Here is a 25698-nt window from a genome sequence, read left to right on the forward strand (position 1 = left end):
TGGTTAATGCTTAAAATGTGATTTTTTGGTCAAATAATCGGTCACAAGCGCCGATCGAATGTTGGCTTCTGAGCAATTTTTTATCGTCAGTCAATTTGTGCGGAACAAACCGTGCACACACCTTTCGTTAGCCCAAATGTTCGGTCAAAATACGATAAATCGATATTTTGGAGATGTTAAATTCCATTTTCATGAATTTCAATGATGATTTCGGCTGATTTTTGATTAATTCACCCACAGTTTCGATGGAATTTCCGGTGATCACGGATTTTGATTGGCCCACATGTTGATCGTCATATACATATGTCCTCACGACCACCTTGAAAACGTTGAAACCAATCGTGCACTCTAATACGAGATAGGCAATCATCGCCATAAACTTCTTTCATCAATTGAATTTCGGTAAAGTTTTACCAATTTCAAAACAAAATTTAATTATTATTATAATTATAATTTAATTTAATTGTTCGAAGCTCATTTTCGCACCGATAACACAAACATACTGACACTTAAAACGCAATTCACTTCCAATCGGTGAAATGTCATGAAATTCTTACTGAACAGTTGATAAAGATAGTAGATTCTAACGCACCAATCGACATATAGATGGCGCCACCAGGGTCGCTAGATTCAAATTTAAATTTCAGATTTACTTTGAAACGCACCTTGTATAAATTAAGTTTCTCTTCTTTGTTTGAGTTTATGTCACATCAATCTCAAAAAGCTTATTTTTATGTAAAATATTTTGAGAACGAGGCAAAATCCAGCATTGGAAGTAAGTGAATCTACGACCTACAATGTAAGTAAATACATGCTAAATACAATCATTCATGGTTTCGTCGAATAATAAGTTTCAATTCTTTCGCAACATTTTTATTCTCTGAACAAGGTATATGAATTTTTATATGCTGTTTGTAGCACCCAAATCGAAACGTCGGAGTACCTTTAAAGTGAATATATAAATTACCAACGGGACGAGCTGAATCGATTAGCTGTCCCTCTGACTGTCAGTCAGTCTGTGTGTATAAGCGCGAACAAGTCCCTCAAGTATTTTTCTCCCCTAAAGGCTGCTCATATGTCACTTTAGCATATATGTCATACAAGCTAAACCATCAGAATCAAGTTTTTGTATGGAAAACTTTTTCACTTGATGGTTTATATTCTAGAAATTTTGCAGAGATTATTATCCAAGGCATTTTTTATAATTTACGAACATATAGTTCAGCTCGACCACTACAGTTTATGGCTGCCATTCAAAATAACGGAGCAATACAGAGTGGAGAACTTCTTATGTTTTTTTAATTTCTTAAAGCATGTTGCTTTGAAGGGTATTATTACTTGGGTGCAGCCGAAGTTAACGTTTTTTAACATAAACCCTCGAGTCGACAATTATTTTAGCAAAGCAAAACTTACTTACTTTCTTTGGCTATAAAATAAAACTTTTATTCTTTTTCACAGTTTTAGTGCCACAAAATTCAGTACGATTCTTGACTCCTGCGAAATCTCTACAATTTAAAATGTCATACCTGCATATATACCTTAACCCTCGTCGAGACCAACGGGTCTGGCCAGGCATATTTTGTTTTTAAATGTTATTTAAATATATTTAGAGTGTAGCAAACGACTTGCGCTTCCAGGTAGCTTCCTAGAATTTTATTGTCTATAGAATTCATAAAAAAAAATTCAAGGATATAGTATCGAAAAGGACGAAAAAAGGATATTATAATATTACACCTTAGTCGAGACCAATGGTGCTTGGCTAGACCCCATATATTTTGTATGAAAATATATGAACTTTGGTATGTTTCTATCACTTCGCACGGTTGATTTATCTGTTTTCATGTTCGTTACATGTCCAAATTGGTTTGTATGTTTATCTAGGTCAAATACTTTAGCCGCTAGAGCGTTTTAAAGGTTAAGAAAAAATGTACTTTTTCTCAAAATGTTACATTTTTTGTGAACGCTATTGTCACGCCCCTGGTAGGGATAGAGGGGAAGTTGAGGGCTTTCCTGAAAGCCCCAGGGGTGAACTAACTCGCATAATGGTTTTGATCTCCCCCGGCCCCATACCCCCCCAACTGTAGTGAAACAAAGGGGGGGACATGGTGAAAACCCATTTTCGACTATTGCCACGCCCCCGGTAGGGCCTTGGGGGCGAATTATACATTTCCTGAAAGCTCTTTAAATTACGTAACCGGTGCAATTTATTTGACCTACCTATTTTAGCCGTTAGAGCGTTTTAAAATGTTAAGAAAAAATGTACTTTTTCTCAAAATGTTACATTTTTTGTGAACGCTATTGCCATGCCAAGCGTGGACATGGCAGTCAATTTGATTTCAATCAAATCGAGAGGTAAGAAATTTCAAAAATGTATCTATATTGTACATATATGAGCGTAAATACAACACGTATTTCCATACAAATGTATGTAAACACATAGGGGCCTAGCCAAGCACCATTGGTCTCGACGAGGGTTAAACTCTTGCCTTTTCAGAGTCATTTTGACTACTTAAACATAAACTAATAACAACAAAGCACTCAAACGCGTGAAACGATACCAAAAAGTCAGAGGTAATACACGAAAGAGTCGCACACTTCTATAAAAATATAATTCTTTGAATGAAAGCAAGCGTACGTGCTTGTGTTTGTGCTTTTCCTCCGTAAGGCTTGAGTCAAGGTTGTGCCAAAAAGGTGCAACAATTCACTAACAATAGCAACAATAACTGCTAAAAACATAACAGCACTTGAATGTTGAACAAGAAAAGTATGGAGGAAAACAAGTTAGCAAACAAAAAGCAGACAAATGCACTTATCTCAAAATAAAAAGCGAAAATGTGCTCACTTACTGCTGGACGAGAGGGCGGAGCGAATAGCGGTTCATAAATCCATACAAGTGTGTAATCTTTGTGTGTAGTTACATTAGTATTAGTAGATCTATGTGCGTGCAAGTGAGGTGGAGGTGCCAAATAATTGCGAAGTCACGTGGAAAATTCTTTACTTAATTATACTTGGATGGTGTTTCCAACGGAATAACTCCCTCGCTAATGCGAAAGGATTCGCAATAAGACTCTATCTTTATATGAGGAATACTAAAGTTGCTTGCATAGATTGTGTCAGGTTTCGTGACATTGTTACAAGAAAATTTTAGTAACATTTTACAAAAAAATGGGGAGAATGAACCCATTATGATTTATTTCGATGATCTCCGAAAAAAAATTATACAATAGTATATTAAAATTGATTCCACTCGATAGCGTATTTAAGGATTATCACGGATGGTAAAAATAAGTTTCGAAGTTATTTTGAGCCCGGAAATAGAATTTTAAATAGCTTTTTTGTAAATATCATAACCCTTAGCGCCACCTGGCTTTTGTAATAGTGAACTCCTGCCAAACCTGTATACCTATATACTCGTACACACATTTATAGACATTACACTTCATGACTTTATTATTTGCTCTATGTGGTATGGTAATTCGTAGAACAAAAACATTTTGGTTTCAAGAAACTAAACTTCTAAGCTCCTTTTTTGGAATAAGTTTACATAGTTTTAAAAAACATAAACAGCGAAATTTTATATTTTCAATTCGTAATTAGTCGACCTACATATGTATATGTTTAAGTGGTTTCAATTTTTTTAGTCAGAACCATAAACGTTTCTTAAATCTCCACATATTTTTCCAAATGTTATATAATAATTTCTTTTTTTTCTCAAATTTTTAAAGAATTTTTTTAGACTAAAATTAGTAGGATAATTTCGCCTGTAAATAACGATAGATAATCGCTTCTATAGACGCAATTTTTTTTTACATCTCAAGTATAATAATTTGTATAAAAAAATAATAATAATAAAGATAATAAATTATTGCTTTTGATAGTTCTCTCGGAATAAAATATTTAAAACGAGTCGACGGTCCATTATAGTGTAACACCCGATCATTTCTATTCATGGAAAATAACTCACATCAAATCAAATTTTTTTCCGATTAACAAAAACAACTATATTTTTCATACAAACCTTTATTTTGCATTTAGTCTCCTGAGACAAGCATGCCAACACTTCATCCAATCTTTCATGAAATTGGTATAACTCCGGTTGGTTTGGCCTTCAGCGTCTCTATCGTTTTTCGCTTTCGGCACATCTTATATTGTTGCACAGTTTCGATTTCATATTCATAAGCTCACGTCTCATCATCATCATGCGTTTGATGGTTGTGGGGTCCTTAGCTGAGTTACGACCTATATCTGCGTAAATATTACAAAATATTAAAGTTTTTGGTACAAGCAGACATATGCTTCCTACCCAAAATATTAACCAAAATGTATGAGCATGATATGAGGTGATGTTGAGATCCTTTGCTATGTCCTTGATGCCAACACGACAATTTCCAAGCACTGTTTCTTTAACTTTTTTCAATGTTTTAATGTTTCAGGTGGATGGATGGCTTACAGGAGGTCAGTTTACAATGACTTCACGGCCTACACTGAATGCTTTGTGTCACGCAAATACTTATTTGTTACAATTTTCATATTCAACATAAAACATTCAGATATCAAAATATGACTGCCCATGAGGGGTATAAGCAATTACCTCGTCATTGTGGTAAAAAATATTTTCCATTGATTCTGAGAACAATAAAGTGCCGCATATAGCATTTTCCAACATTTTCATGATTCAATTCGCATATAGTAAATAGTATATTCCTACCAAGCATAACTAAATAACGGTACGATACAAGTTGGTTTCCGAAATCCAGTTAGGTGTACACGTTTAAGTACGCTTAAGCTGTTGCATAGTTAACGGCGCACAAAACAATGCATGCTGCGCTACAACTATGTTTAGAACTGTACATTCACTTACAAACACACACAATCGCATTTACACGGAAAATGCATTAACGAGCAAACAAAGCACTTGACAAAGTCATTGGCAGAAACGAACAGTCCAAAGAGGCTGCTAGTCACGCTGGTTCCAACGCAATACAAATGCACGCATGTATGTGTGTGTGTGCGAGTACGTGTAGATGTGCATCCATTGCTGGCGGGCGGTTTCAGTGCGTATAAGCACCTAACTTGCGAATGTTGCAGCAACCAAAGCATTATATATACATATGTACCTTTGTATGTATGTATCTGCGTGTATAGTACACAATGCTACGTGGCGAGACGTGTGGGCGGGTGTGTTATGAAAAGTACAGCTTGGTGGTGCTTGGCTGCAGCTCAGCGGCGAACTAATGCAATTTCACAGGATTAAATTTATAATAATTCCATAATGAAGCACCGTAAGCAGGTGTCAAATTGTCTCATGTTATGTTATGTGGGGTATGCCTTTGTAGTGTGCTTTGCGTTTGTTGTGGTAAAACAACTGTGTAGAGCTCGTTAATTTCGGTTTTATTTTCAATTACTGTTATCATATGCTTCGTTATTTTAAGCCTTGACCGAAGGATTCAAGACCTTTAAGCCACCGCCGAATGGCTGGTTAATTTTTGTATTGTGCTCTTTTAATGTCCATTGTATAGGCTTAGTGTCTAATGTTTGGAACAGGCCAAAAATGATCAGAGTACAAACATGAATTGTATCACATTTCAATATATTTATTTTTTTGGGGAAGCATATGTCCTTACAACAGTTAACAATCGGATGAAAATAAGGAAATAATAAGAGTTGACTAAAAATAAAAAAATATTTCTTAATAATTTGAAGTAGACTGCCGAGTTGTTAGTTCTTCGCAGAATAAAAATTTTAGTTCGTTCGGATTAACCGCTTATCGTTGAACCAGAAAAGTTCATTGATTTTGGACTGCATATCATCAAAGGAACGGTCGCTTATGTTTTGATTTCTAAATTCCCTCATAAAAAGAGATCAGGACGACTTAAATTTGACGGCCTGAGTACCCAATCACACGACCAAGAATTTTTTATTGTGGAGGCGTTCTTCAATAGCACATGAAATACATTTGACTTTCCATAGATTTTTTCATTTCTTCTAAAAAATCTGGTCGCTTATCAACAACTTTAGAAATCCCATATTCTTTTTCACCCATTCAAGTTTGGCGGCAATATCCTTCGAGAAAATTACACTATGAAGCAAAGTTAAATAACACTAGTTAGCTAGAGGTTGTTTGGGTTGCTAAAACCAAAAATGATGGTTTAGTCAACATTTACTAAAATGACAAAAATAGCTGGAAAAATTTTTGTTCAGATTTGTAGAGTAGTGTAATTCTTCAAGGCTAGTATAAATATTGAATATTTTGAATAACACATAGGTAAACAAGTAAAGAAGGGTAAAGTTCGGATGAACCGAACATTTTACACTCACGCGAAGATCAAAGGCAGGTAAATAAATTCAAGTGTAGGCAGAACTTTATTTTAAGGTATGTTGCTAACAAACGCCAAACTAATTGTTTGTCGACAGATTTAAAGGATTACAATCATGATTTCTTATTAAACTATTTGAGCTTATTGTGGTCTAGATCTATTTAATTCATATGAAAGTATTGAGGTATCAAAAGTGTATGAATAGTGATCAAAATATATGACATATTCGGTGTAAAGTCAACATGAAGTTTGAAAATCATTATTCTAGATACATGGCGGCAAGAGAAAGTAGCGACCCCTTTTTACGCATTTGTTGATCAGACCCTCTCAATATTTCAATAATATATTCTCACAGTTTGGCAGCTAATTTGGGTAAAAAATCAACCATAAACACTGAGGTCTACATATTCGTAACAGTATGGAATTTATTATTGTGTTTTATGAGAAGTTTGCATGGTTTTAGTCAAATTTCGCTCATTTTCACATCCTTGGATAGGTATGGTAGGATAACGAAAATGACCAAATTTGAGTAAAATTACCTTAAGGTGGTCGTTACTACGCCAGTTGTAAAATTTTGATACCGCCTCCCATGAACCCCTTTCATGCCATCTCGCGTGAATATTTAAAATTTTTGACGCGTACATACAACATAACCATTTTATTTCCATACTGTCTGAAGGTACTCTAAAAATATTTATTCTGATCGAATTTAACGGATTATTCTTTAACCGTTTATTCACATGTATATTAAACATATTTTTTTCACAATTTGACGCCAAATCGAAATTCCAAGCAAAGCCAGGTTCAACGGAAGTTGAGGCCAATGATAGCAATATCATCGGTGTCCGTAGTAATTGTACATTCTTATAAAAGATAGTGTCTTCCCGTTTGGTATCGAATAGCTCAGAGAGGTCCTTCCCGATCCTGACGGAGCTTTTGGTATTGCTCACCGTTAGTTTACACAGCCGTATTAATTTTGCGAGGATACCAAATTCAGATCTCGCGACATGAAGGCCTTTCGTACTGTCTTTTCACGGGTCTTTTCCAAGATTTGGCGCATGGCGAATATCTGTTCGGTTGTTGATTTTTCAGGTCTAATCAGTTTGTTGTCCGTTCGATAGAACCTTATATGCGATGTTGAGAAGGCTTATCCCACGGTGGTTAGCGCAGATTGTGGGGTCTATCTTTTTTTTTATTTTTAAGACAGCTACTGTCCTTAAAATAAATTAATTTTAAGGCTAGTTTGCGATGTTTCTCTTAATTTCATTCTAATAAACCGAAATTAATGTTCTTCTGCACTTGCATTTACAACAAATATTTAGCATTTTGCTGTAGAAATTTAATTATTCCATTTCAACTTATAAACCTAAAAATAAATATAAAACCACAACACTGCTGACATAACCACAACTTAAAAAATAAGCTATGTAGAATGTATTATATTTGTACACATCTCAAACACACTCAAATAAATGAAATAAATAGCAGGGCATAAAGAGAAATCTAAATAATTTACTCACGCACTGCAGATGCAATAATTTTGCGTGCGGCTCAGTTGAATTGATGGCGTAGAACCGTTATACAAAACGCACAAACAAACAAACAATAAAACACACATGACACACGTGAGTTGCCTACGCGCGGTTACAACCAACACGTAGACATCCCTAAAAGTATGCAATACGCAAGTACTCATTTATGAATATTTACAGTAATTCATATGGGCGGCTTCCACAACCGACAGTTGAACGGAAGTTAGTAGGTGCGAGTTGAATAAATTATAACAACAAAGCCAAATTGGCATCATTTGCCAAAAGGAGGAAAATACACTTACATTCGTTTTTGTTGTTGTTATTTCTTATGAGTGATTGTGGTGCCCTATGATTATTGAGTGTTGTGAATTTGTGTGAGTGAATTTCTTGGTTAACGGAAGTTTGTAACAAATCTAGAACAAGCAATGACAACAAATTTAGTTGAACAACAACAACATACAATAAATGTTAACAAAAACTACTTCTTCTTTTATAAGAAGCGTTTGGCTGTGAATAATAGCTACATATGTATGTATATACCAAAAGCAAGTGTTTCACTAATTTAACAAAAACAAAAAATAATAAAACACAACAAAGTTACGAGAAAGTATCTTAGGACATTCCCACAGTGAAAAATAAAAAAAAAATTGTTAGAGAACGGTGAATCGCAGCCATCATTTTACCGCTAAGCAAGTAGATTAGTAGGAAGAAATAAACAGCGCAAAACAAACAAAGTATATGTACTTAAATCGACAAATACAAATAAAGCATTTGCGGTACCGTTCATGGATTAGCCCCATCGAGGGTGTTTCGTAAGCATGCAAGCAACGGAAATGAATACTTGAAGATGTGCAAACAAACGGATCAACCGCAGAATGAGCAACAACAAAGGCTGGCAGCTGAAATTTAAACGGATTACAGCTGTGTGCGAAATCTCACGCGGAAATAAATGGCGTGCGCCCACATATTTGTCTAGCTAAAGAGTACAAGTACAATGCTAAGAGGTGAGCAGAAAAAATTAATCAAATTAATGTTGAAGTAACATTTTAAATATTTGCTGACACATAAATCGCTAAACCGAATGTTAGCTGAACAAACTGTGTTTATAAAAATTGCGTTCACTTCACTATAATTATAGAAAATTTGAAAGATCGTGATTTAATAATAATAAATATAGTTAAGATAAGTAATAGAGAACCATAACGCAAAGACTTTTAGAACCAAATCCTATTGCGACGAATTTTAACTACTTAAGAATAACCTATTTTAATATTTTCAAATTTATTTCCAAACAAAGCATTAATACTTTTAGTTAAATAATACTGTCCCACTTGTGTCAGAAGTACACCATGGTCAAAGTTTCGCTGTAGATGTTATGTATACGTCCCGGCGCACAAAAGTTTCGAGTTTTCGCTTTAATAACAAAATTTACTTATTGTATTAAAATGTTTGTATACTGGACGATAAGAGTTAAAAACAAGTAAGGAAGGGCTAAGTTCGGGTGTCACCGAACATTTTATACTCTCGCATGATAAGGTGATAATCGAGATTTCATTATCCGTCATTTACATATTTTTTTTATTTTGGTTCCTAATGTATATACATACTCGTATTATACAGAGAAGGCATCAGATGGATTATATTGGAAGAAGGCGTGGTTGTGAACCGATTTCGCCAATATTTCGTGCATGTCATCAGGGTGTTAAAAAAATATTATAAACCGAATTTCACTGAAATCGGTCGAGTAGTTCCTGAGATATGGTTTTTGGTCCATAAGTGGGCGACGCCACGCCCATTTTCAATTTTTAAAAAAAGCCTGGGTACAGCTTCCTTCTGCCATTCCTTCCGTAAAATTTAGTGTTTCTGACGTTTTTTGTTAGTCGGTTAACGCACTTTTAGTGATTTTCAACATAACCTTTGTATGGGAGGTGGGCGTGGTTATTATCCGATTTCTTCCATTTTTGAATTGTATATGGAAATGCCGGAAGGAAACGACTCTAAGGCGAGCTAAAGTGAGAAGGCGAAATATCCCCTACTTAGGGTTGTGCGCTGGGTTTAGGACCCGCCACGTAAAAAAACACCCCCAATGAAAAAGCGTAAACAGCCTCGGATGAGAGACCCTCCTTTTGATGACGACCATGGCAAACGAAATAAGGACTACGAATTGAGAGCATGCACCTGGAATGTCCGGTCCCTTAATTGGGAAGGTGCCGCTGCCCAGATGGTTGATGTCCTCGTGAAAATAAAGGCTGACATCATCGCCGTCCAAGAAATGCGATGGACGGGACAAGCACAGAGACGAGTAGGTCCTTGTGACATTTACTACAGTGGCCATATAAAGGAGCGCAAGTTTGGTGTGGGATTCGTGGTGGGAGAGAGACTCCGTCGCCGAGTACTATCATTCACTCCGGAGAATGAAGGTCTAGCCACAATCCGCATCAAAGCGGATATGTTCTTCAACATGTCGCTGATTTGCGCCCACGCCCCGACGGAAGAGAAGGACGATGTGACCAAAGATGCCTTTTATGAGTGCTTTTCGACTTCAACGCCAGGGTGGGCAAAGAAAGTATCTTTGGCACTACGGTCGGTAAATTCAGCCTCCACGAGAAAACATCCCCGAATGGGCTGAGGCTGATCGACTTTGCCGGGGCCCGAAATATGGTTATCTGTAGTACTAGATTCCAGCATAAGAAGATACATCAAGCTACCTGGCTGTCTCCGGATCGAAAAATCACAAACCAGATCGATCATGTTGTGATAGATGGAAGACACGTCTCCAGTGTTTTAGATGTGCGTGCGCTCCGAGGTCCTAACATCGACTCGAACCACTATCTTGTTGCAGCTAAGATTGGCACCCGCCTCTGTGCAGAAAAAATGCTCGTCAATAAACACAAGGAAGGTTCGACGTCGAGAAGCGCAATCACAACAGACAGCCGAACGATTCTCTACTTGGCTTGCACTCCTCCTCTCTGAGAGCACTCGTCAACAACTCGGTATAAGGGAACTGTGGGACGGCATTTCAAACTCCTTACGTACAGCTGCAACCGAAACCGACGTCGAGAAGCTGCAATCACAACAGACAGCTGAACGATTTTCTACTCGTCGTGCACTCCTCCTCTCTGAGAGCACTCGTCAACAACTCGGTATAAGGAAACTGTGGGATGGCATTTCAAACTCCTTACGTACAGCTGCAACCGAAACCATTGGTTTTCGGAAAGTGCAAAAGAACAGCTGGTACGTCGAGGAGTGCCGTGTCGCAGCGGTGAGAAAACAGGCTGCCTACCTCGCAACGTTACGATCGACCACAACACGTGCGGGATGGGATAGATACCGAGAGTTGAAGAGGGAAGCGAGACGCATTTGCAGACAGAAGAAGAAAGAGACCGAAATGCGTGAGTACGAAAAGCTTGATAAGCTGGCCGACAGGGGTAATGCTCGAAAATTCTACGAAAAAATGCGGCGGCTTACAGAAGGTTTCAAGAACGGGGCATACTCCTGTAGAACCCACCAAGGTGATCTAGCCACCGATGCCCAGAGCATACTTAGATTATGGAGGGCTCCCTCCATATACTTCTCCAGCCTGCTGAATGGCAGTGAACGCACAACACCAGGAGAAGGCGAACCCGATACCGATGTCGATGACGATGGAGCAGACGTTCCATTGCCCGACCATGAAGGAGTTCGAATAGCAATTGCCCGCCTCAAAAACAACAAAGCGGCAGGGGCCGATGGATTGCCGGCCGAGCTCTTCAAACACGGCGGCGAAGAACTGATAAGGAGCATGCATCAGCTTCTTTGTAAAATATGGTCGGATGAAAGCATACCCAACGATTGGAATTTAAGTGTGCTATGCCCAATCCATAAAAAAGGAGACCCCACAATCTGCGCCAACTACCGTGGGATAAGCCTCCTCAACATCGCGTACATGGTTCTATCGAGCGTATTGTGTGAAAGATTAAAGCCCACCGTCAACAAACTGATTGGACCTTATCAGTGTGGCTTCAGACCTGGTAAATCAACAACCGACCATATATTCACCAAGCGACAAATCTTGGAAAAGACCCGTGAAAGGAGAATCGACACTCACCACCTCTTCGCCGATTTCAAAGCTGCTTTCGACAGCACGAAAACGAGCTGCCTTTATGCCGCGATGTCTGAATTTGGTATCCCCACAAAACTAATACGGCTGTGTAAACTGACGTTGAGCAAAACGAAAAGCTCCAACAGGATCGGGAAGGACCTCTCCGAGCCGTTCGATACCAAACGAGATTTCAGACAAGGCGACTCCCTATCGTGCGACTTTTTCAATCTGCTGCTGGAGAAAATTATTCGAGCTGCAGAACTGAATCGAGCAGGTACAATCTTTTATAAGAGTGTACAGCTGCTGGCGTACGCCGATGATATTGATATCATCGGTCTCAACACCCGCGCCGTTAGTTCTGCTTTCTCCAGACTGAACAAGGAAGCAACGCAAATGGGTCTGACAGTGAACGAGGGCAAGACGAAATATCTCCTGTCATCAAACAAACAGTCGTCGCACTCGCGACTTGGCTCCCACGTCACTGTTGACAGTCATAACTTTGAAGTTGTAGATAATTTCGTCTATTTTGGAACCAGCATTAACACCACCAACAATGTCAGCCTGGAAATCCAACGCAGGATTGAAAAGTAAAGTCCTCTCTCGACGAACAAAAGCCAAACTCTATAAGTCGCTCATAATTCCCGTCCTGCTATATGGTGCAGAGGCTTGGACGATGACAATAACCGATGAGTCGACGTTGCGAGTTTTCGAGAGAAAAGTTCTGCGAAAGATTTATGGTCCTTTGCGCGTTGGCCACGGCGAATATCGCATTCGATGGAACGATGAGCTGTACGAGATATACGACGACATTGACATAGTTCAGCGAATTAAAAGACAGCGGCTACGCTGGCTAGGTCATGTTGTCCGGATGGATAAAACACTCCAGCTCTGAAAGTATTCGACGCAGTACCCGCCGCGGGAAGCAGAGGAAGAGGAAGACCTCCACTCCGTTGGAAGGACCAAGTGGAGAAGGACCTGACTTCGCTTGGAATATCCAATTGACGCCACGTAGCGAAGAGAAGAAACGACTGGCGCGCTGTTGTTGACTCGGCTATAATCGCGTAAGCGGTGTCTACGCCAGTAAAGAAGAAGAAGAATGCAATATATGTTCAATATAAATTATAATTTTATTTCAATCGTTATGGATTAATTTGCAAGTAGAGAAGTATCAAACGTTGTTGGGAGTATTGATTCGAACTTATATATTTTGCTGTACTAAGAGAGTAGATATTTGCTACAAGTGGACGTAGCCTCGTAACCCATAATGATTCAATGTATCTATCTTCCAAACCGTTGAAGCTAACTAAACCAAACTTGCTGAGGAGAAGTCCTTTTACCACCCATTCATACGGCAAGAAAATAGATAACAGCAGGTAGCAACTCAGCCCACTCCCTACATAACGATTACGATGAAAACTATCAAAAGTGCGATAACTCAATAAATAAATTCATAAGCATTAAATAGTATTGAGATGAATTTATCTATTTTTGACATTATCACATACTATAAGCAGAAAAAATACTCTCTGAGTTTCAGTCATCTCACATACCTTAAGCAATATACTATTTTAAAGACTAAAGTCAACGAATGTTTACAAATATTGATATTAGTTATATGGGGGCTACGGAAAGTTGGGTTTGGGCTTTCTGTAGTCCTAATACGCTCGTCTACGAAAATCCATTTGTTTGATTTAATTGCCGTACAAAGGAGTAATATTCAGCTTCCCTTACAATAAAGGGATGTCCATTAACCCATTGATCAAGATATCAATTTAATCGAGTCTATGGGAATTCGCTTTTAAATAACAACTAGCCTTATCGATTTTTTAAATATATTCAAACAGAAATTTTTTTGGCTTCAGTAAAAATTAACTTCAGCCAGTGTCTGCTAAATATTGCTTTGTAAACATTAAATGAATTGAATTTATTTATATATATTTGTATATAATTCTTTTATTTTTACGTGTTTTGCATGTTTACTGTAGTTGAATTGCTCTATACGAATATTTTGTGTAATAAATGCCAACAAAAATATGTTCGATCATCATACAAATTGCACACATCTAATATAGTATCAGTATACATATTATGTGTACATATTTAAAAAATATATCGTACTCCAAACATTTTCAACTTAGATGAAAATTTAATGAGAGTTTTAATTCTTATTTCTTATTCTTAATTCATATGGCTCCTGTAGAGTAGATTGAAAATGTGGCGGCAATACTATATAAAACTACATTTTTTATTATTTCGAATATGAAAACTACGATTTCACAATTTTATTTAGATAACTCACATATTGACCGTATAAAGGCTATTGAAAAACGTACCTCTACTTAGATCAACCGTTATTAGGTATATAGGAGCTAACGGAAATAGTGACCGAATTCAAACCTTTTTTAACACACAGACATACTAAATACTATCAGGAAACGATGAATTTGAATTATATAATGTAAAAACTGAAAATGCAACTACAAGGTTTGCCCGAGAAGTAAAAGGACTGATTTTCTTCCGCCGCGACTGTACTTGGGAGCGTGCGTACACCGACTGGATTCGGTAGAAAGCGTTCCTAGCGAACGAACGAACGGCTGGTCAGTTGTCTCCGAGCCAGAACAAATATTTTCGCGCGACGAGTTTCTGTGAGTGGTGAAAGCCGAAACTCGGTAAAATTGCGACTGAGACGTCTGATATGATCAAGCAGACTTACCCAGTTGTTGCTTTGGCGAGAAGTGGTGTGTTTTGGTGGTACTAGGCCTTTTTGAAAGGCCGGGAAGAGGTCGCTGATGAAGACCGGAAAAATGAGCAAATCCAAAGTGAAAACAATGCACGACGAAGGGTCAATCGGGTCCGGCAAGACATCGTAGCCGATTCTTGTGAACAGCTAATTAACTAAGGCCGGCATCCCAACGCTTCCGCAGCCACCCAGATGTGGCTCCATCGGACTTTTTTGTTGCCTTGCCTGAAAGGGCCGATGAAAGGCAAGATTTTGACACGGCAGAGGGGATCCAAGCAGCATTCACCTCGGCTCTGAAGGCTATTCCGCAGAATGCCTTTCGTGACGCCTAGGAGCCTATTTTGAAGAATTGTAACGATTAGTTCAATAAATTTTTTTAAATCGACTAGTACTATTACATTCCGGACTAACCCTTTATAAGAACTGTGTCCACATATTCAGAACCTATGAGTCATGAACAATTTTGGTTTGATTTGGGTAATTTTTAGTCATAAGGTGACACATCTCAACTATTCGCGCAAGGTTTTATCCTGATATATTAATTTATTCTTGATTTGTACATTGGAAAGGAAAGTTTAAAATGGAATTTCTACATTTTATAATTGTGTTATATAGAAAGTATGTAAGTCCGATTTCACCCATTTTTACACTATAACTTTAAAATATCTGGGGAATGTTATGTACCAAATTTGGTTGAAATCGGTCGGGCAGGTATCGAGATGTGCGTTCATCTAAATGTGAGCGGTGCCACACCCATCGTCTAGGGAGTAAAATTTAATTTCTCTGGCGTATTTAGATATATCAATATTGCGCTTTTGATAGTTTTTAACAGTACCGTTATATGGGGAAAGAGGTGGGTTATCATCCGATTTCATCCAGTGTCACTGTCGGTGGAAGTTTCCACAATATTTGCTCTAAGCAAAATTGGTTCGAGTAGCTTAAGTAGTTTATGAAATATGGACATTAAACCTATTATAGGGCTGGGCCACACCCAGGTTTTTTTCAAAATATTTAACTGACTATGCTCATCTACGAACACGTCCCTTAAATTTTTGCAAGGTACACGTTTTCCAAGTTTTATTAGGATTCCACAATTTCAGTCATTGTACCGCTTGCAAAGACAGACAGCCGGAATTCAACATTCCACATTGTCGTACGTGAAAAAATAAATAACATTGTAAAATTCTTGCATATGTATGTATACGAAAAAATTATATATAATTTGCAAGAAATATAAGGTTCGGAAGCGAAGACAAATAGTACTAAAAAAGTTGATCAAGAAAGTTGAAAAAAGAAAATGTATCATCCTCGTCAACATCTCTGTGGACTAAAAAAACGGAAATATGTATAGTAATTCTTAGGCGTATATGGGAATCATAGCACAAAAGTTGTATATGTGAAATCTAAGCTGAAAGTAATTGGTTCAAGTCAAAAATTTCTCTAACGAAAGTCAAACCTATGAGAATGCGCATATGATTGAAAAGCTTTCGAAGACTTTGACAGCTATTCAATATGTACTTAAAGGTATCTAATTATTTGACCGATATCGTCTAGAATTCGAAAAAAAATGTCAAAAGTTCTGTAGTCTATCACACCTCCTTCGTTATATAATTAGCTTCACAATCCAGCTTTCTGAAAGTTATTTAATTTCGTACTGCACCCCATAAAATATATGCCAGCCACCCCCTACGAGTACAACAAAAATTATAACTTAGCTCCTTCAAGCTTTTTCGTTCATTTTGGTTTGCCTCTCCAATATTTCATAGACTCTCGACAATTGATTGTGCTTCGATTGCTTTTTGTCGGCCATAAGTCGGCGCATTTGAAATCAGGTACTCAGACAGCCGAACATTTTTGAATTATTCACAGACACGTGTTCGGTTTCAGGCATACGCACCCATTAACCTGCTGCTCCTCCGCAAGTTAAAAGCATGTATTTGAATGAGAGTGAGTGTATAAATGAGTGTGTGTTTGAGCGTGTGCGCGTGACTTGGTCAGTGCCTGTCTCACTGTGACGTTGCGTTTAGTAACAATTACTTTAATAATTTTCTGCTTTTGATGCTTGTTTTAACATTTCTTTCTCCCTTCTCAACAGGGGACAGTACAGCCCTCCGCTTCAGTGTTCGCAGTTAATTACTTTGCCACATTTCTAATGAGCTTGAACGCGTGTGACACGCACAAGCAAGAAAGCAAATACATATATGTATATTAGGGTGTGCCATTCTGAGGCAATCTTTTTATTCAACTGAAAAACAGGCTCAAAACTGTCGAAAATGTGTAAAAAAAGTCACTCAAGAGATGAGCTCCTAATATTAATATTAAGAGGTGCCTATTTCAAATTTTCTGTTTTCCATATAAATTACATAAAAAAAAATCATTTTTTTTTGTGGTGGTTATTGTGCGGAGGTTTTATATGTGCCCCGATGGCTGCCAGTAGGGATGGTAAACTCGATTCCGATTCTACTCGAGAATCGAGTTTTCTCGTAAAATAATCGATTTTTCGAATGTCAAGAACCGATTCTTAATCGACTTCGACTACGACTTCGATTCCGAAATCGATTATCTTTTGAGTGACTTTTTTTACACATTTTCGAAAGTTTTGAGCCTGTTTTTCAGTTGAAAAAAAAGGTTGCCTCAGAATGACACACCCTAATGTATATATTTATGTTTGTATAAAAATGCTTATATAAAGTATATTAGAAAGGCTTCACTATAATAATGTGTGCTTATGTAGGTTAACTCAGTTGTGTGCACCCCTCTGGCATGTGCGTGTGTGTCTTAGAAAAGTCTACCTCCAAGCCCGGCCGAATGTAGGTTTCCACAGTTATTCATGTAGCTTTTGCCATTTTTTATACAGAAACTTCTCTTTGTGATTTTTATCATTCATTGGACTCATCTTTCAACAGCCTGTCGACCTGCTCTACTTTCAGGCCGCACACATATACACACGCCTACAAAGCACAGAAAAAGGTAAACTTAGAGTGTCCTGAGCACTTGCCGATTGCAGGACATTCACACGAAACTTTTGTTTTGTTGTCATGTCTTTTTTTGGTTCATCATCTTTTTTGTTGGCTTTTTGTTTCAACTTATTGGAAAAGGTAATGCTTTTTTAATAATATATTATGAAAGAGTAAGGTTGCTTTCACATGTGCACACTTAGCTTCGGGCCAAGTACCGTATGAAATTTAAAATACGAATAGGTTGTGTGCATACATAATTTACGAGTTTCAAACGAATTTTATTTAGTATGCAATATTTTAATACCAAATAAAGAGTGAGACGGAAGTATTTTCAAAATAACATGTAAGCAAGGGTTAAATTTAACATAACCGCAAGTTATTTGATTCCTCTGTTTGTAAAAATTCATATAAAATATTTCGAAATCTTTATTCCTTTTGTTTGGTTACTATGCGAAATTATGTAATTTAGTTTCATTAAGGCATCCGACTTAAAATTCCGAAATTTCTAGTTTAAAGTATATTCTTCTTCTTCTGTACTGCTGTAGACACCGCATACGTGATTACAGCCGAGTTAACAATAGTGCGCCAGTCGTTTTTTCTTTTCGCTATTTGGCACCAATTCGAGATACCAAGTGCTGCCAGGTACTTCTCCACCTAATCTCTCCAACGAAATGGAGATCGTCCTCTTCCATTGCTTCCACCGCCGGCTACTGAATCGAAAACCTTCAAAGCTGCAGTATTCTCTTCCATCCGACCGCCTGTTATAAGATCGACGCCCGCTCGCAGCCGCTCCCGAAAAGTGAATATGTCGGATTAGGTCCGCTGTAGCTTCTTCTCTTTTAGCCGTACCCTAGACTCCCCACGGGCTACCGTAGTGAAAAGTTGAATATACATAGATGCGTTTAGAGGGCTCATTTTTCGAGGTTTATGTTTAGACGATTTATTTGAGATATATATCTATCAGAAACATTAATCACTTCTTTAGTGAGATTAACACAAAGTTTCCGAAAGGTTGAAGGCACATAAGACTGCATTTAGCATCAGTTTGTTATACTATATTCGCTGACCACAGCTCGAGTTCCGATAGCTTCTACCTGTTTACGTACAAAAAAATTCTACGCTTGACTATTTCGTTTATAAAAACTATAAGATGCAAAATATTTCGATTAACCATAAAACCATCAAGGCCTTAACATATTAGCAATCTCCTATTCGTCAAATCGTGTTAAAATGCGAATCAAACAATTAACTGTAATAAGTAAATTAAACTGGCATAATCTAAAAGATAGTGATTTAGCTAACTTTTATAACACTTTTTGAGGTGTGTACACTTCTCCTTGTATTTAATTCAACTTTATAAATTTGTTATTGGTTTTATATTGCAATTTTTTAGCAAGAGAGCGCGGGCATTTTTTTGTGCTTTCTTACTATTCCAAGTTGGAAGCATAAACCAAACAAAATGTCGAAAAGGGTTCTTATTTTAAGCGTCTGCATAAAAACTTACCGGCTGAAAGAAAGTAGCTCCTTCGCTTCGCTTTTGGTTTCACTCAATACCAGCACACACTCTCATTTACTCAGTACACTTCAATTATATTTGCATTGCCCATTCAACATTTCACTGAAAAGCAATTCATTATTTATTTATGGAAAATCAACATAAATTAAGTACACCTCATTGATTGCACCAGCAGCAGGGTGAAAGGGAAACATATTCGCCGGAAAAGTCCTTACATAATTGTATGAGGCACTTGAACGCAAAGCGAGTGCCTAGCCAATCGGTGAGGGAGATGGCTTTTTGAGATCGCCAGCCTACCAATTAGTTGAAGAGCCACATTGCAAACGCACAGTAAAACGTAAAAATGAATGGTTATTTGCCACTACCAATAATAAACGGAAATGTAGAAACCACAATGATTTCCACTTTTGTAGCGGAATTTGAAATTAAATGACCTCTGTCTAAATAAAAAAGCAAATCTAAACCATTTATTTTCTCTTCAGAATTTATTTTTATTTCCATTTTCATTGCCTTTGCAAAATTTTCCTTTCGTCGGAAAGTTATTTTACCGGAGCGGCTTTGCCAGTGAAGGCTGAAAAGCTTTGCCGAACGCCTAGCCTGGATCAACAGAAATAATATAAAATCAGACGTCACATTTTAATCGCCTTTATTTGTGGGTAATTGCATGGCAGACGAATTCAATGAATAACCGATGAAATACACAGCAAGAGAAAAGCCGTCAAAAATATACAAAAAATGAAGACTCTGAAAATAATGCTAAAAGCTGTTCGTGCTATTTTTAAGCAATAAAGTAAATGCACGAATACCCGCAAAGAAGAAAATTAAAAATCATAAAAGCAGACTCTTTTGTTGACGAAAAAAGTGCACAAAACATTAGTACAGATTTGAGCAGACGTGGACAGAAAAGATTATACGGCAAAATTCGAAAGCAATGTTTAGAAACAGTGAAACTTGCCTAATTTGAACATGACAGCTAGTTGAAACTCATAATAATAGATTAGTAAGTATACTATAGAGGGTTTGAAAGCGATGATATTATAATCATTGCAACTACCCTAAATACAGACAGCCAAATCAACGGCAAAGCTTTATTATGAGGTCCGAAAATCGGGTAAAACCATTAAATGGTAATTAAAGTTTTGTCTCAGCCGCCCATTATACTTTGACCTTCCCCTTTCCGACTACCATATACGAAAAGCATTCGATGAGCAATACTTTGAATAATACTATATATGTAGTACATGGTTTTCTTAAATATACGTTCCAATTTGTAACAAAACAACGAACGAATATAGTTATAGACCCAATATGTACGGATATTTTTGTCTAGTTGAACTTTGTTTTCTCGCTGGCTTACCACACAAACCTTCATGCATAAATTTATAAACAATATCCACCATATACACCAACATTTATATAAAAGTAAACATATATGATTAAAACATTCTACACTCATAAAAATAATAATTTTGAAACTTATCTGACGATACTAGTTTTACCTAATGATACGAGTATCAAGAAGCTGAATAAATAAATATCTACTCAATTTAAGAACAATTGACTGTACACCAAATAATGCTGGCAAATATGGAAATCTAACTACTCTGAGCTCCACGCCGTTCTCTTTCATAGAAATTTCTCTTTTACGTCAGCCAAGTTATGGCTCCCCCGAAATAATTCAAAATTAAATAATTTTAAACAGAAAATCAAGATTACATAATGGAACGAAATCCCTCTTAGAAATCTGATATCTTCGCTCAGATAAGCGAGCAATGTATCCCACGCTGTCTTATCTTAAGTCAAGTGCATTTTAAGTTAATTGCTTGCTTGCTTGTAAGATTGTTTCGTTCTAATTTAATAAAGTTTAATTGCTTTATAATCTTTAAATGAGATATTTATACCCTGAACAGGGTATATTAAGTTTTGTAAAACCCAGAAGGAAGGGCCGGAGACCCTATAAAGTATATATATAAATGATCAGTATGTCGAACTGAGTTGATATAGCCATGTCCGCCTGTCCGTCCGTTCGTCCGTCTGTCTGTATATATACGAACTAGTCCCTCAGTTTTTAATATATCGTTTTGAAATTTTGCAAACGTCATTTTCTCTTCAAGAAACCGCTCATTTGTCGGAACTGCCGATATCGGACCACTATAACTTAAAGCTGCCGTACAAACTGAACGATCGGAGTCAAGGGCTTGTATGGAAAACTTCCGCATTTGACGTGGTATCTTCACGAAATTCGGCATTGATTACTGCTTAAGGTAACAATATAATCTCCAAAAAAATTGTTCAGAACGAATTACTATAGCATATAGCTTCCATACAAACTGAACACATAGTTACTAACAGAAATGCACCTGTGAATGGTATTTAGCTTCGAAGAAGTTAACGTTTTTTCTTGTTTTCGTTCTTTTTGTATATGCAAATAAAACTAAGCGATGGACTTTATTGCCAAGTAGTACAAAATAGTTAGGAATTGTTTTTGGGCGTAGTGGAAATATTAACTTAAAGTGCAGTAATTAAACTGCGATGTAATGAGTGAGGAGAAACAATGATTTTTTATAAATCTTCAAATATATAAATATCACATTGAAGGTAAAACTGTCTTTGGGAGTGGCCGAGGTAGGTACATATATATAAAGCGTATGTTTAAATAAATATAAGGTCTAGTATACAGAAATTGTTCTATTATTATATATATACGTATCAAATATATTAAATAGTGAAAAGTTACAGGCTAAAATTTGATTTAAATAGCTCAAAGAAATTGAGAAAAACGTGGGAAATTTTAGAGCTCATAGTACATATACCGTTACAAGAAAAAGAGCAAAATTGATTAATTTTCAAACTATCTTCTATACTTTGGTAAAGTTCAAAGTATTGAATAGTAGAGGCACTTTTCTTTAATCTTGTCCAGGTAGATCCCAATAAAATTTGTTTTATGAATACAGATCATAAATTGGAACCAATTTCCGGTATCGCTTACTCCTATAAACAGTATTTTCACGCTTATTGTATTCGAGATGTGTTCAGAAAATAACGGATGTTTTACATTTTTTAAGAAGCGCTGGTATAAGTGCAAATAATAGTATCATATGCGAACTATTTTGAAGGCGACAACGTTAATTGCAAACCCACTCAATTTTAACTTGTTTTAACCGACTCTGAACCGAGTATGTTAAGTTTGCCACGAATGTTCTAACAAGTGATCCAAGTAGAAGTACTTTCAATAGCCTTTTTTGGCAGTTCAACTTTGAGTGTTTCGAGCGCTTCGATCAACTAATGGTCAACGCAGTCGGCGTAATAACCTATTCGCAACACTATCAACCATATTGAGACTCAGTGATCATGATCACGTCTAGCACGCAGTGAAGAAAATATAGCAGCCGTAGATGAGAGTGTACACGAAAACCAGAAGTTCGTGATCTCAGCGATATTTGGTTTCATCAAGATGGCACTACTTTCCGCATATCACATCAATCAAGGGATTTATTGATAGAACATTTCGGTGAGCAGATAATTTCAGGTTTTGGGCCGGTCGATCGTGTGATATCACACTGTTAGACCTTTTCCTCATTGAAAATTGAACTTAATGGATGAACCATCTCAGACATAGCCATGGCCGATATTTGAAAGAGATAATCTTCAAAAAATAAATGCCAAAGAATGTTCTTTCAAATGATAATAAGCATTCCTAATTAAATGATTATTTATTTTTCCTTTAAAAAAGTAGGGAACCTGTAAATAGATCACCCTTTGTTACCCAGTAGGATGAAACCAAATTCTTGTATGGATAGCATTTTTTTTAAATAAAATATCATTTTAAATTTTGGCATATATAATATTACTAGAGGACCCGCCCAAGTTTTACTGTGGCTGTTACATAGGTAGTACTACTAATACCATCGATATGATTTCTATTAGTTATATTATAAATATTATTTAAGGAATAATCGCATTTTTGGTGAAGCAACTTGTGTTAGTTTACAAAAAAATGAATCATAAAGAATTTCGTGCGTTAAGAAAGAATTGGTTTTTGGGGTAAAAATACTATTGAATTTGGGCTGTGCATCAGTGAAATCAATCGAGTCCAATCGATTGTCAGCCTGGTGGACTGCATATTAAGAAACGTTTCTCAAGAGGTGAAAAGACAAAAAATCGGCTGGCAAGGTTATGGCATCAGTCTTTTGGGATGCCCGTGGTATATTATTCATCGAATGATAAATGAGCCAGTTTTAATTCATTGCATTGTGTGTTTGATTGCAGTTCTATTCTACCATTCCTAATATTTAGCAATTTTAATATTTTTCAGGAAGGATCAGTTTGAAATTGTACGCATATATGTATTCATCGTTCCCGCTTAAATATCGCATTGCTCTGTGAAATGCTTCGAAAAGATTTCTGTATATCTCAAGTCTTAATAGACCTTTTTATCAACACTTTAGTTATGCCACTTTTTTTATGCCAGACCATTTGCAATTGTAAGTTGCCTGTCAAGATACCCCCTCCAATAGTTAGCAGGTGTGAAAAAAAATATTATAATATAGATGTATTGAATGACCCAATTTATTACTTAAGAACGAACAACTCTGTCCACAATATGAAAACTTGATCTACAGATGTCACCTGGGATCCCTACAAAAAGCTGTATATCGAAATTCTTTTCGTACAAAATTCTGAAAACTAACGTCGCGAAATTCTGTAGTGACAAAATTCTGCATTTACAAAGTTCTGTAAAAGCGAAATTCCGCACAGGCAAAATTCTGTATTAAAAAAATTCTGTATTGACAAAATTCTGTGTTGAAAAAATCGTGTATTGACTAAAGTCTGTTTTTTATTTGATAATTTCATGTACCAAGTGAGTTGCTATTAAATAGTCGTATATCTTATCAATAAAAACAATTAGTATTTAAGAAAAGCAAAAGATTTATAAACTCCAATATTAACTTAAGACATTATTTATACAAAGCAAAATAAATGAGAATTTTAAGTCCAAAATAAATATTCAACAAACAAAAGACTTCAATATTAATTCAAACGATAAGTACATGTATGCAAAAAATTAGAAATGAGTATTTCAAGTACGAAAAAGTAGTACATATAACGGGTGATTTTTTTGAGGTTAGGATTTTCATGCATTAGTATTTGACAGATCACGTGGGATTTCAGACATGGTGTCAAAGAGAAAGATGCTCAGTATGCTTTGACATTTCATCATGAATAGACTTACTAACGAGCAACGCTTGCAAATCATTGAATTTTATTACCAAAATCAGTGTTCGGTTCGAAATGTGAAAATCCGCTTTTTTATCGACAAATTTTGTTCAGCGATGAGGCTCATTTCTGGTTGAATGGCTACGTAAATAAGCAAAATTGCCGCATTTGGGGTGAAGAGCAACCAGAAGCCGTTCAAGAACTGCCCATGCATCCCGAAAAATGCACTGTTTGGTGTGGTTTGTACGCTGGTGGAATCATTGGACCGTATTTTTTCAAAGATGCTGTTGGACGCAACGTTACGGTGAATGGCGATCGCTATCGTTCGATGCTAACAAACTTTTTGTTGCCAAAAATGGAAGAACTGAACTTGGTTGACATGTGGTTTCAACAAGATGGCGCTACATGCCACACAGCTCGCGATTCTATGGCCATTTTGAGGGAAAACTTCGGACAACAATTCATCTCAAGAAATGGACCCGTAAGTTGGCCACCAAGATCATGCGATTTAACGCCTTTAGACTATTTTTTGTGGGGCTACGTCAAGTCTAAAGTCTACAGAAATAAGCCAGCAACTATTCCAGCTTTGAAGACAACATTTCCGAAGAAATTCGGGCTATTCCGGCCGAAATGCTCGAAAAAGTTGCCCAAAATTGGACTTTCCGAATGGACCACCTAAGACGCAGCCGCGGTCAACATTTAAATGAAATTATCTTCAAAAAGTAAATGTCATGAACCAATCTAACGTTTCAAATAAAGAACCGATGAGATTTTGCAAATTTTATGCGTTTTTTTTTTAAAAAGTTATCAAGCTCTTAAAAAATCACCCTTTATAATTAGATTAAAAACAAATATTTCTTGCTATTCTTTTCAAAAAAGATACTTTTCCAATAATTACTCTTTTTTTGTTATTCTTTTAATTTGTTTGTTAGATCTAATTGATTTTAACTTTTTTGGAAAAACTTCTCCATTTTCTACTCTTAAAATTTGCGATTTCACATAAATCATCTCTGCATTCAAGTTAGCTATAAGTTGATAAATACCGCAATTTTTTTTCCCTACAATGACATTAAGTCGTCGATGCCAAGCCTCTACACTATTTTGAGTTTTAGGAAACTGACTCGTTTCTACATTCCTATGCACTGACCAAAATGTCGGCTGATGTTTTACCAATGTAGCGCCTTTCAAACCAATTTGCGAGTCTCAGCATATCATAATCATCTAAAATACTACAAAGACTGTTGTAGTATTCCGCGATTTCATCGGGAGGAACAAAAGCTAGGCTTTTCAGCATTCGAACTTGCAACGAAAAGTTCTCATAATTTCCATATTTTT

General features: G+C 36.7%; 1 protein-coding gene across 2 annotated transcripts in view; it reads left to right on the forward strand.

Annotated features, from left to right (window-relative positions):
• Window positions 1-25698, forward strand: part of LOC105228195 (uncharacterized protein DDB_G0271670) — a 130139-nt gene that overhangs the window by 3498 nt on the left and 100943 nt on the right. For both annotated transcript variants that reach the window (XM_049458102.1, XM_049458103.1), the window contains exon 2: window positions 8267-8853. The gene's annotated coding sequence lies outside the window, so the exon portion shown is untranslated. The remainder of the gene's footprint in view (window positions 1-8266; window positions 8854-25698) is intronic.

Source organism: Bactrocera dorsalis, chromosome 5 (assembly GCF_023373825.1).
Source record: "Bactrocera dorsalis isolate Fly_Bdor chromosome 5, ASM2337382v1, whole genome shotgun sequence".
Lineage (NCBI taxonomy): Eukaryota > Metazoa > Arthropoda > Insecta > Diptera > Tephritidae > Bactrocera > Bactrocera dorsalis.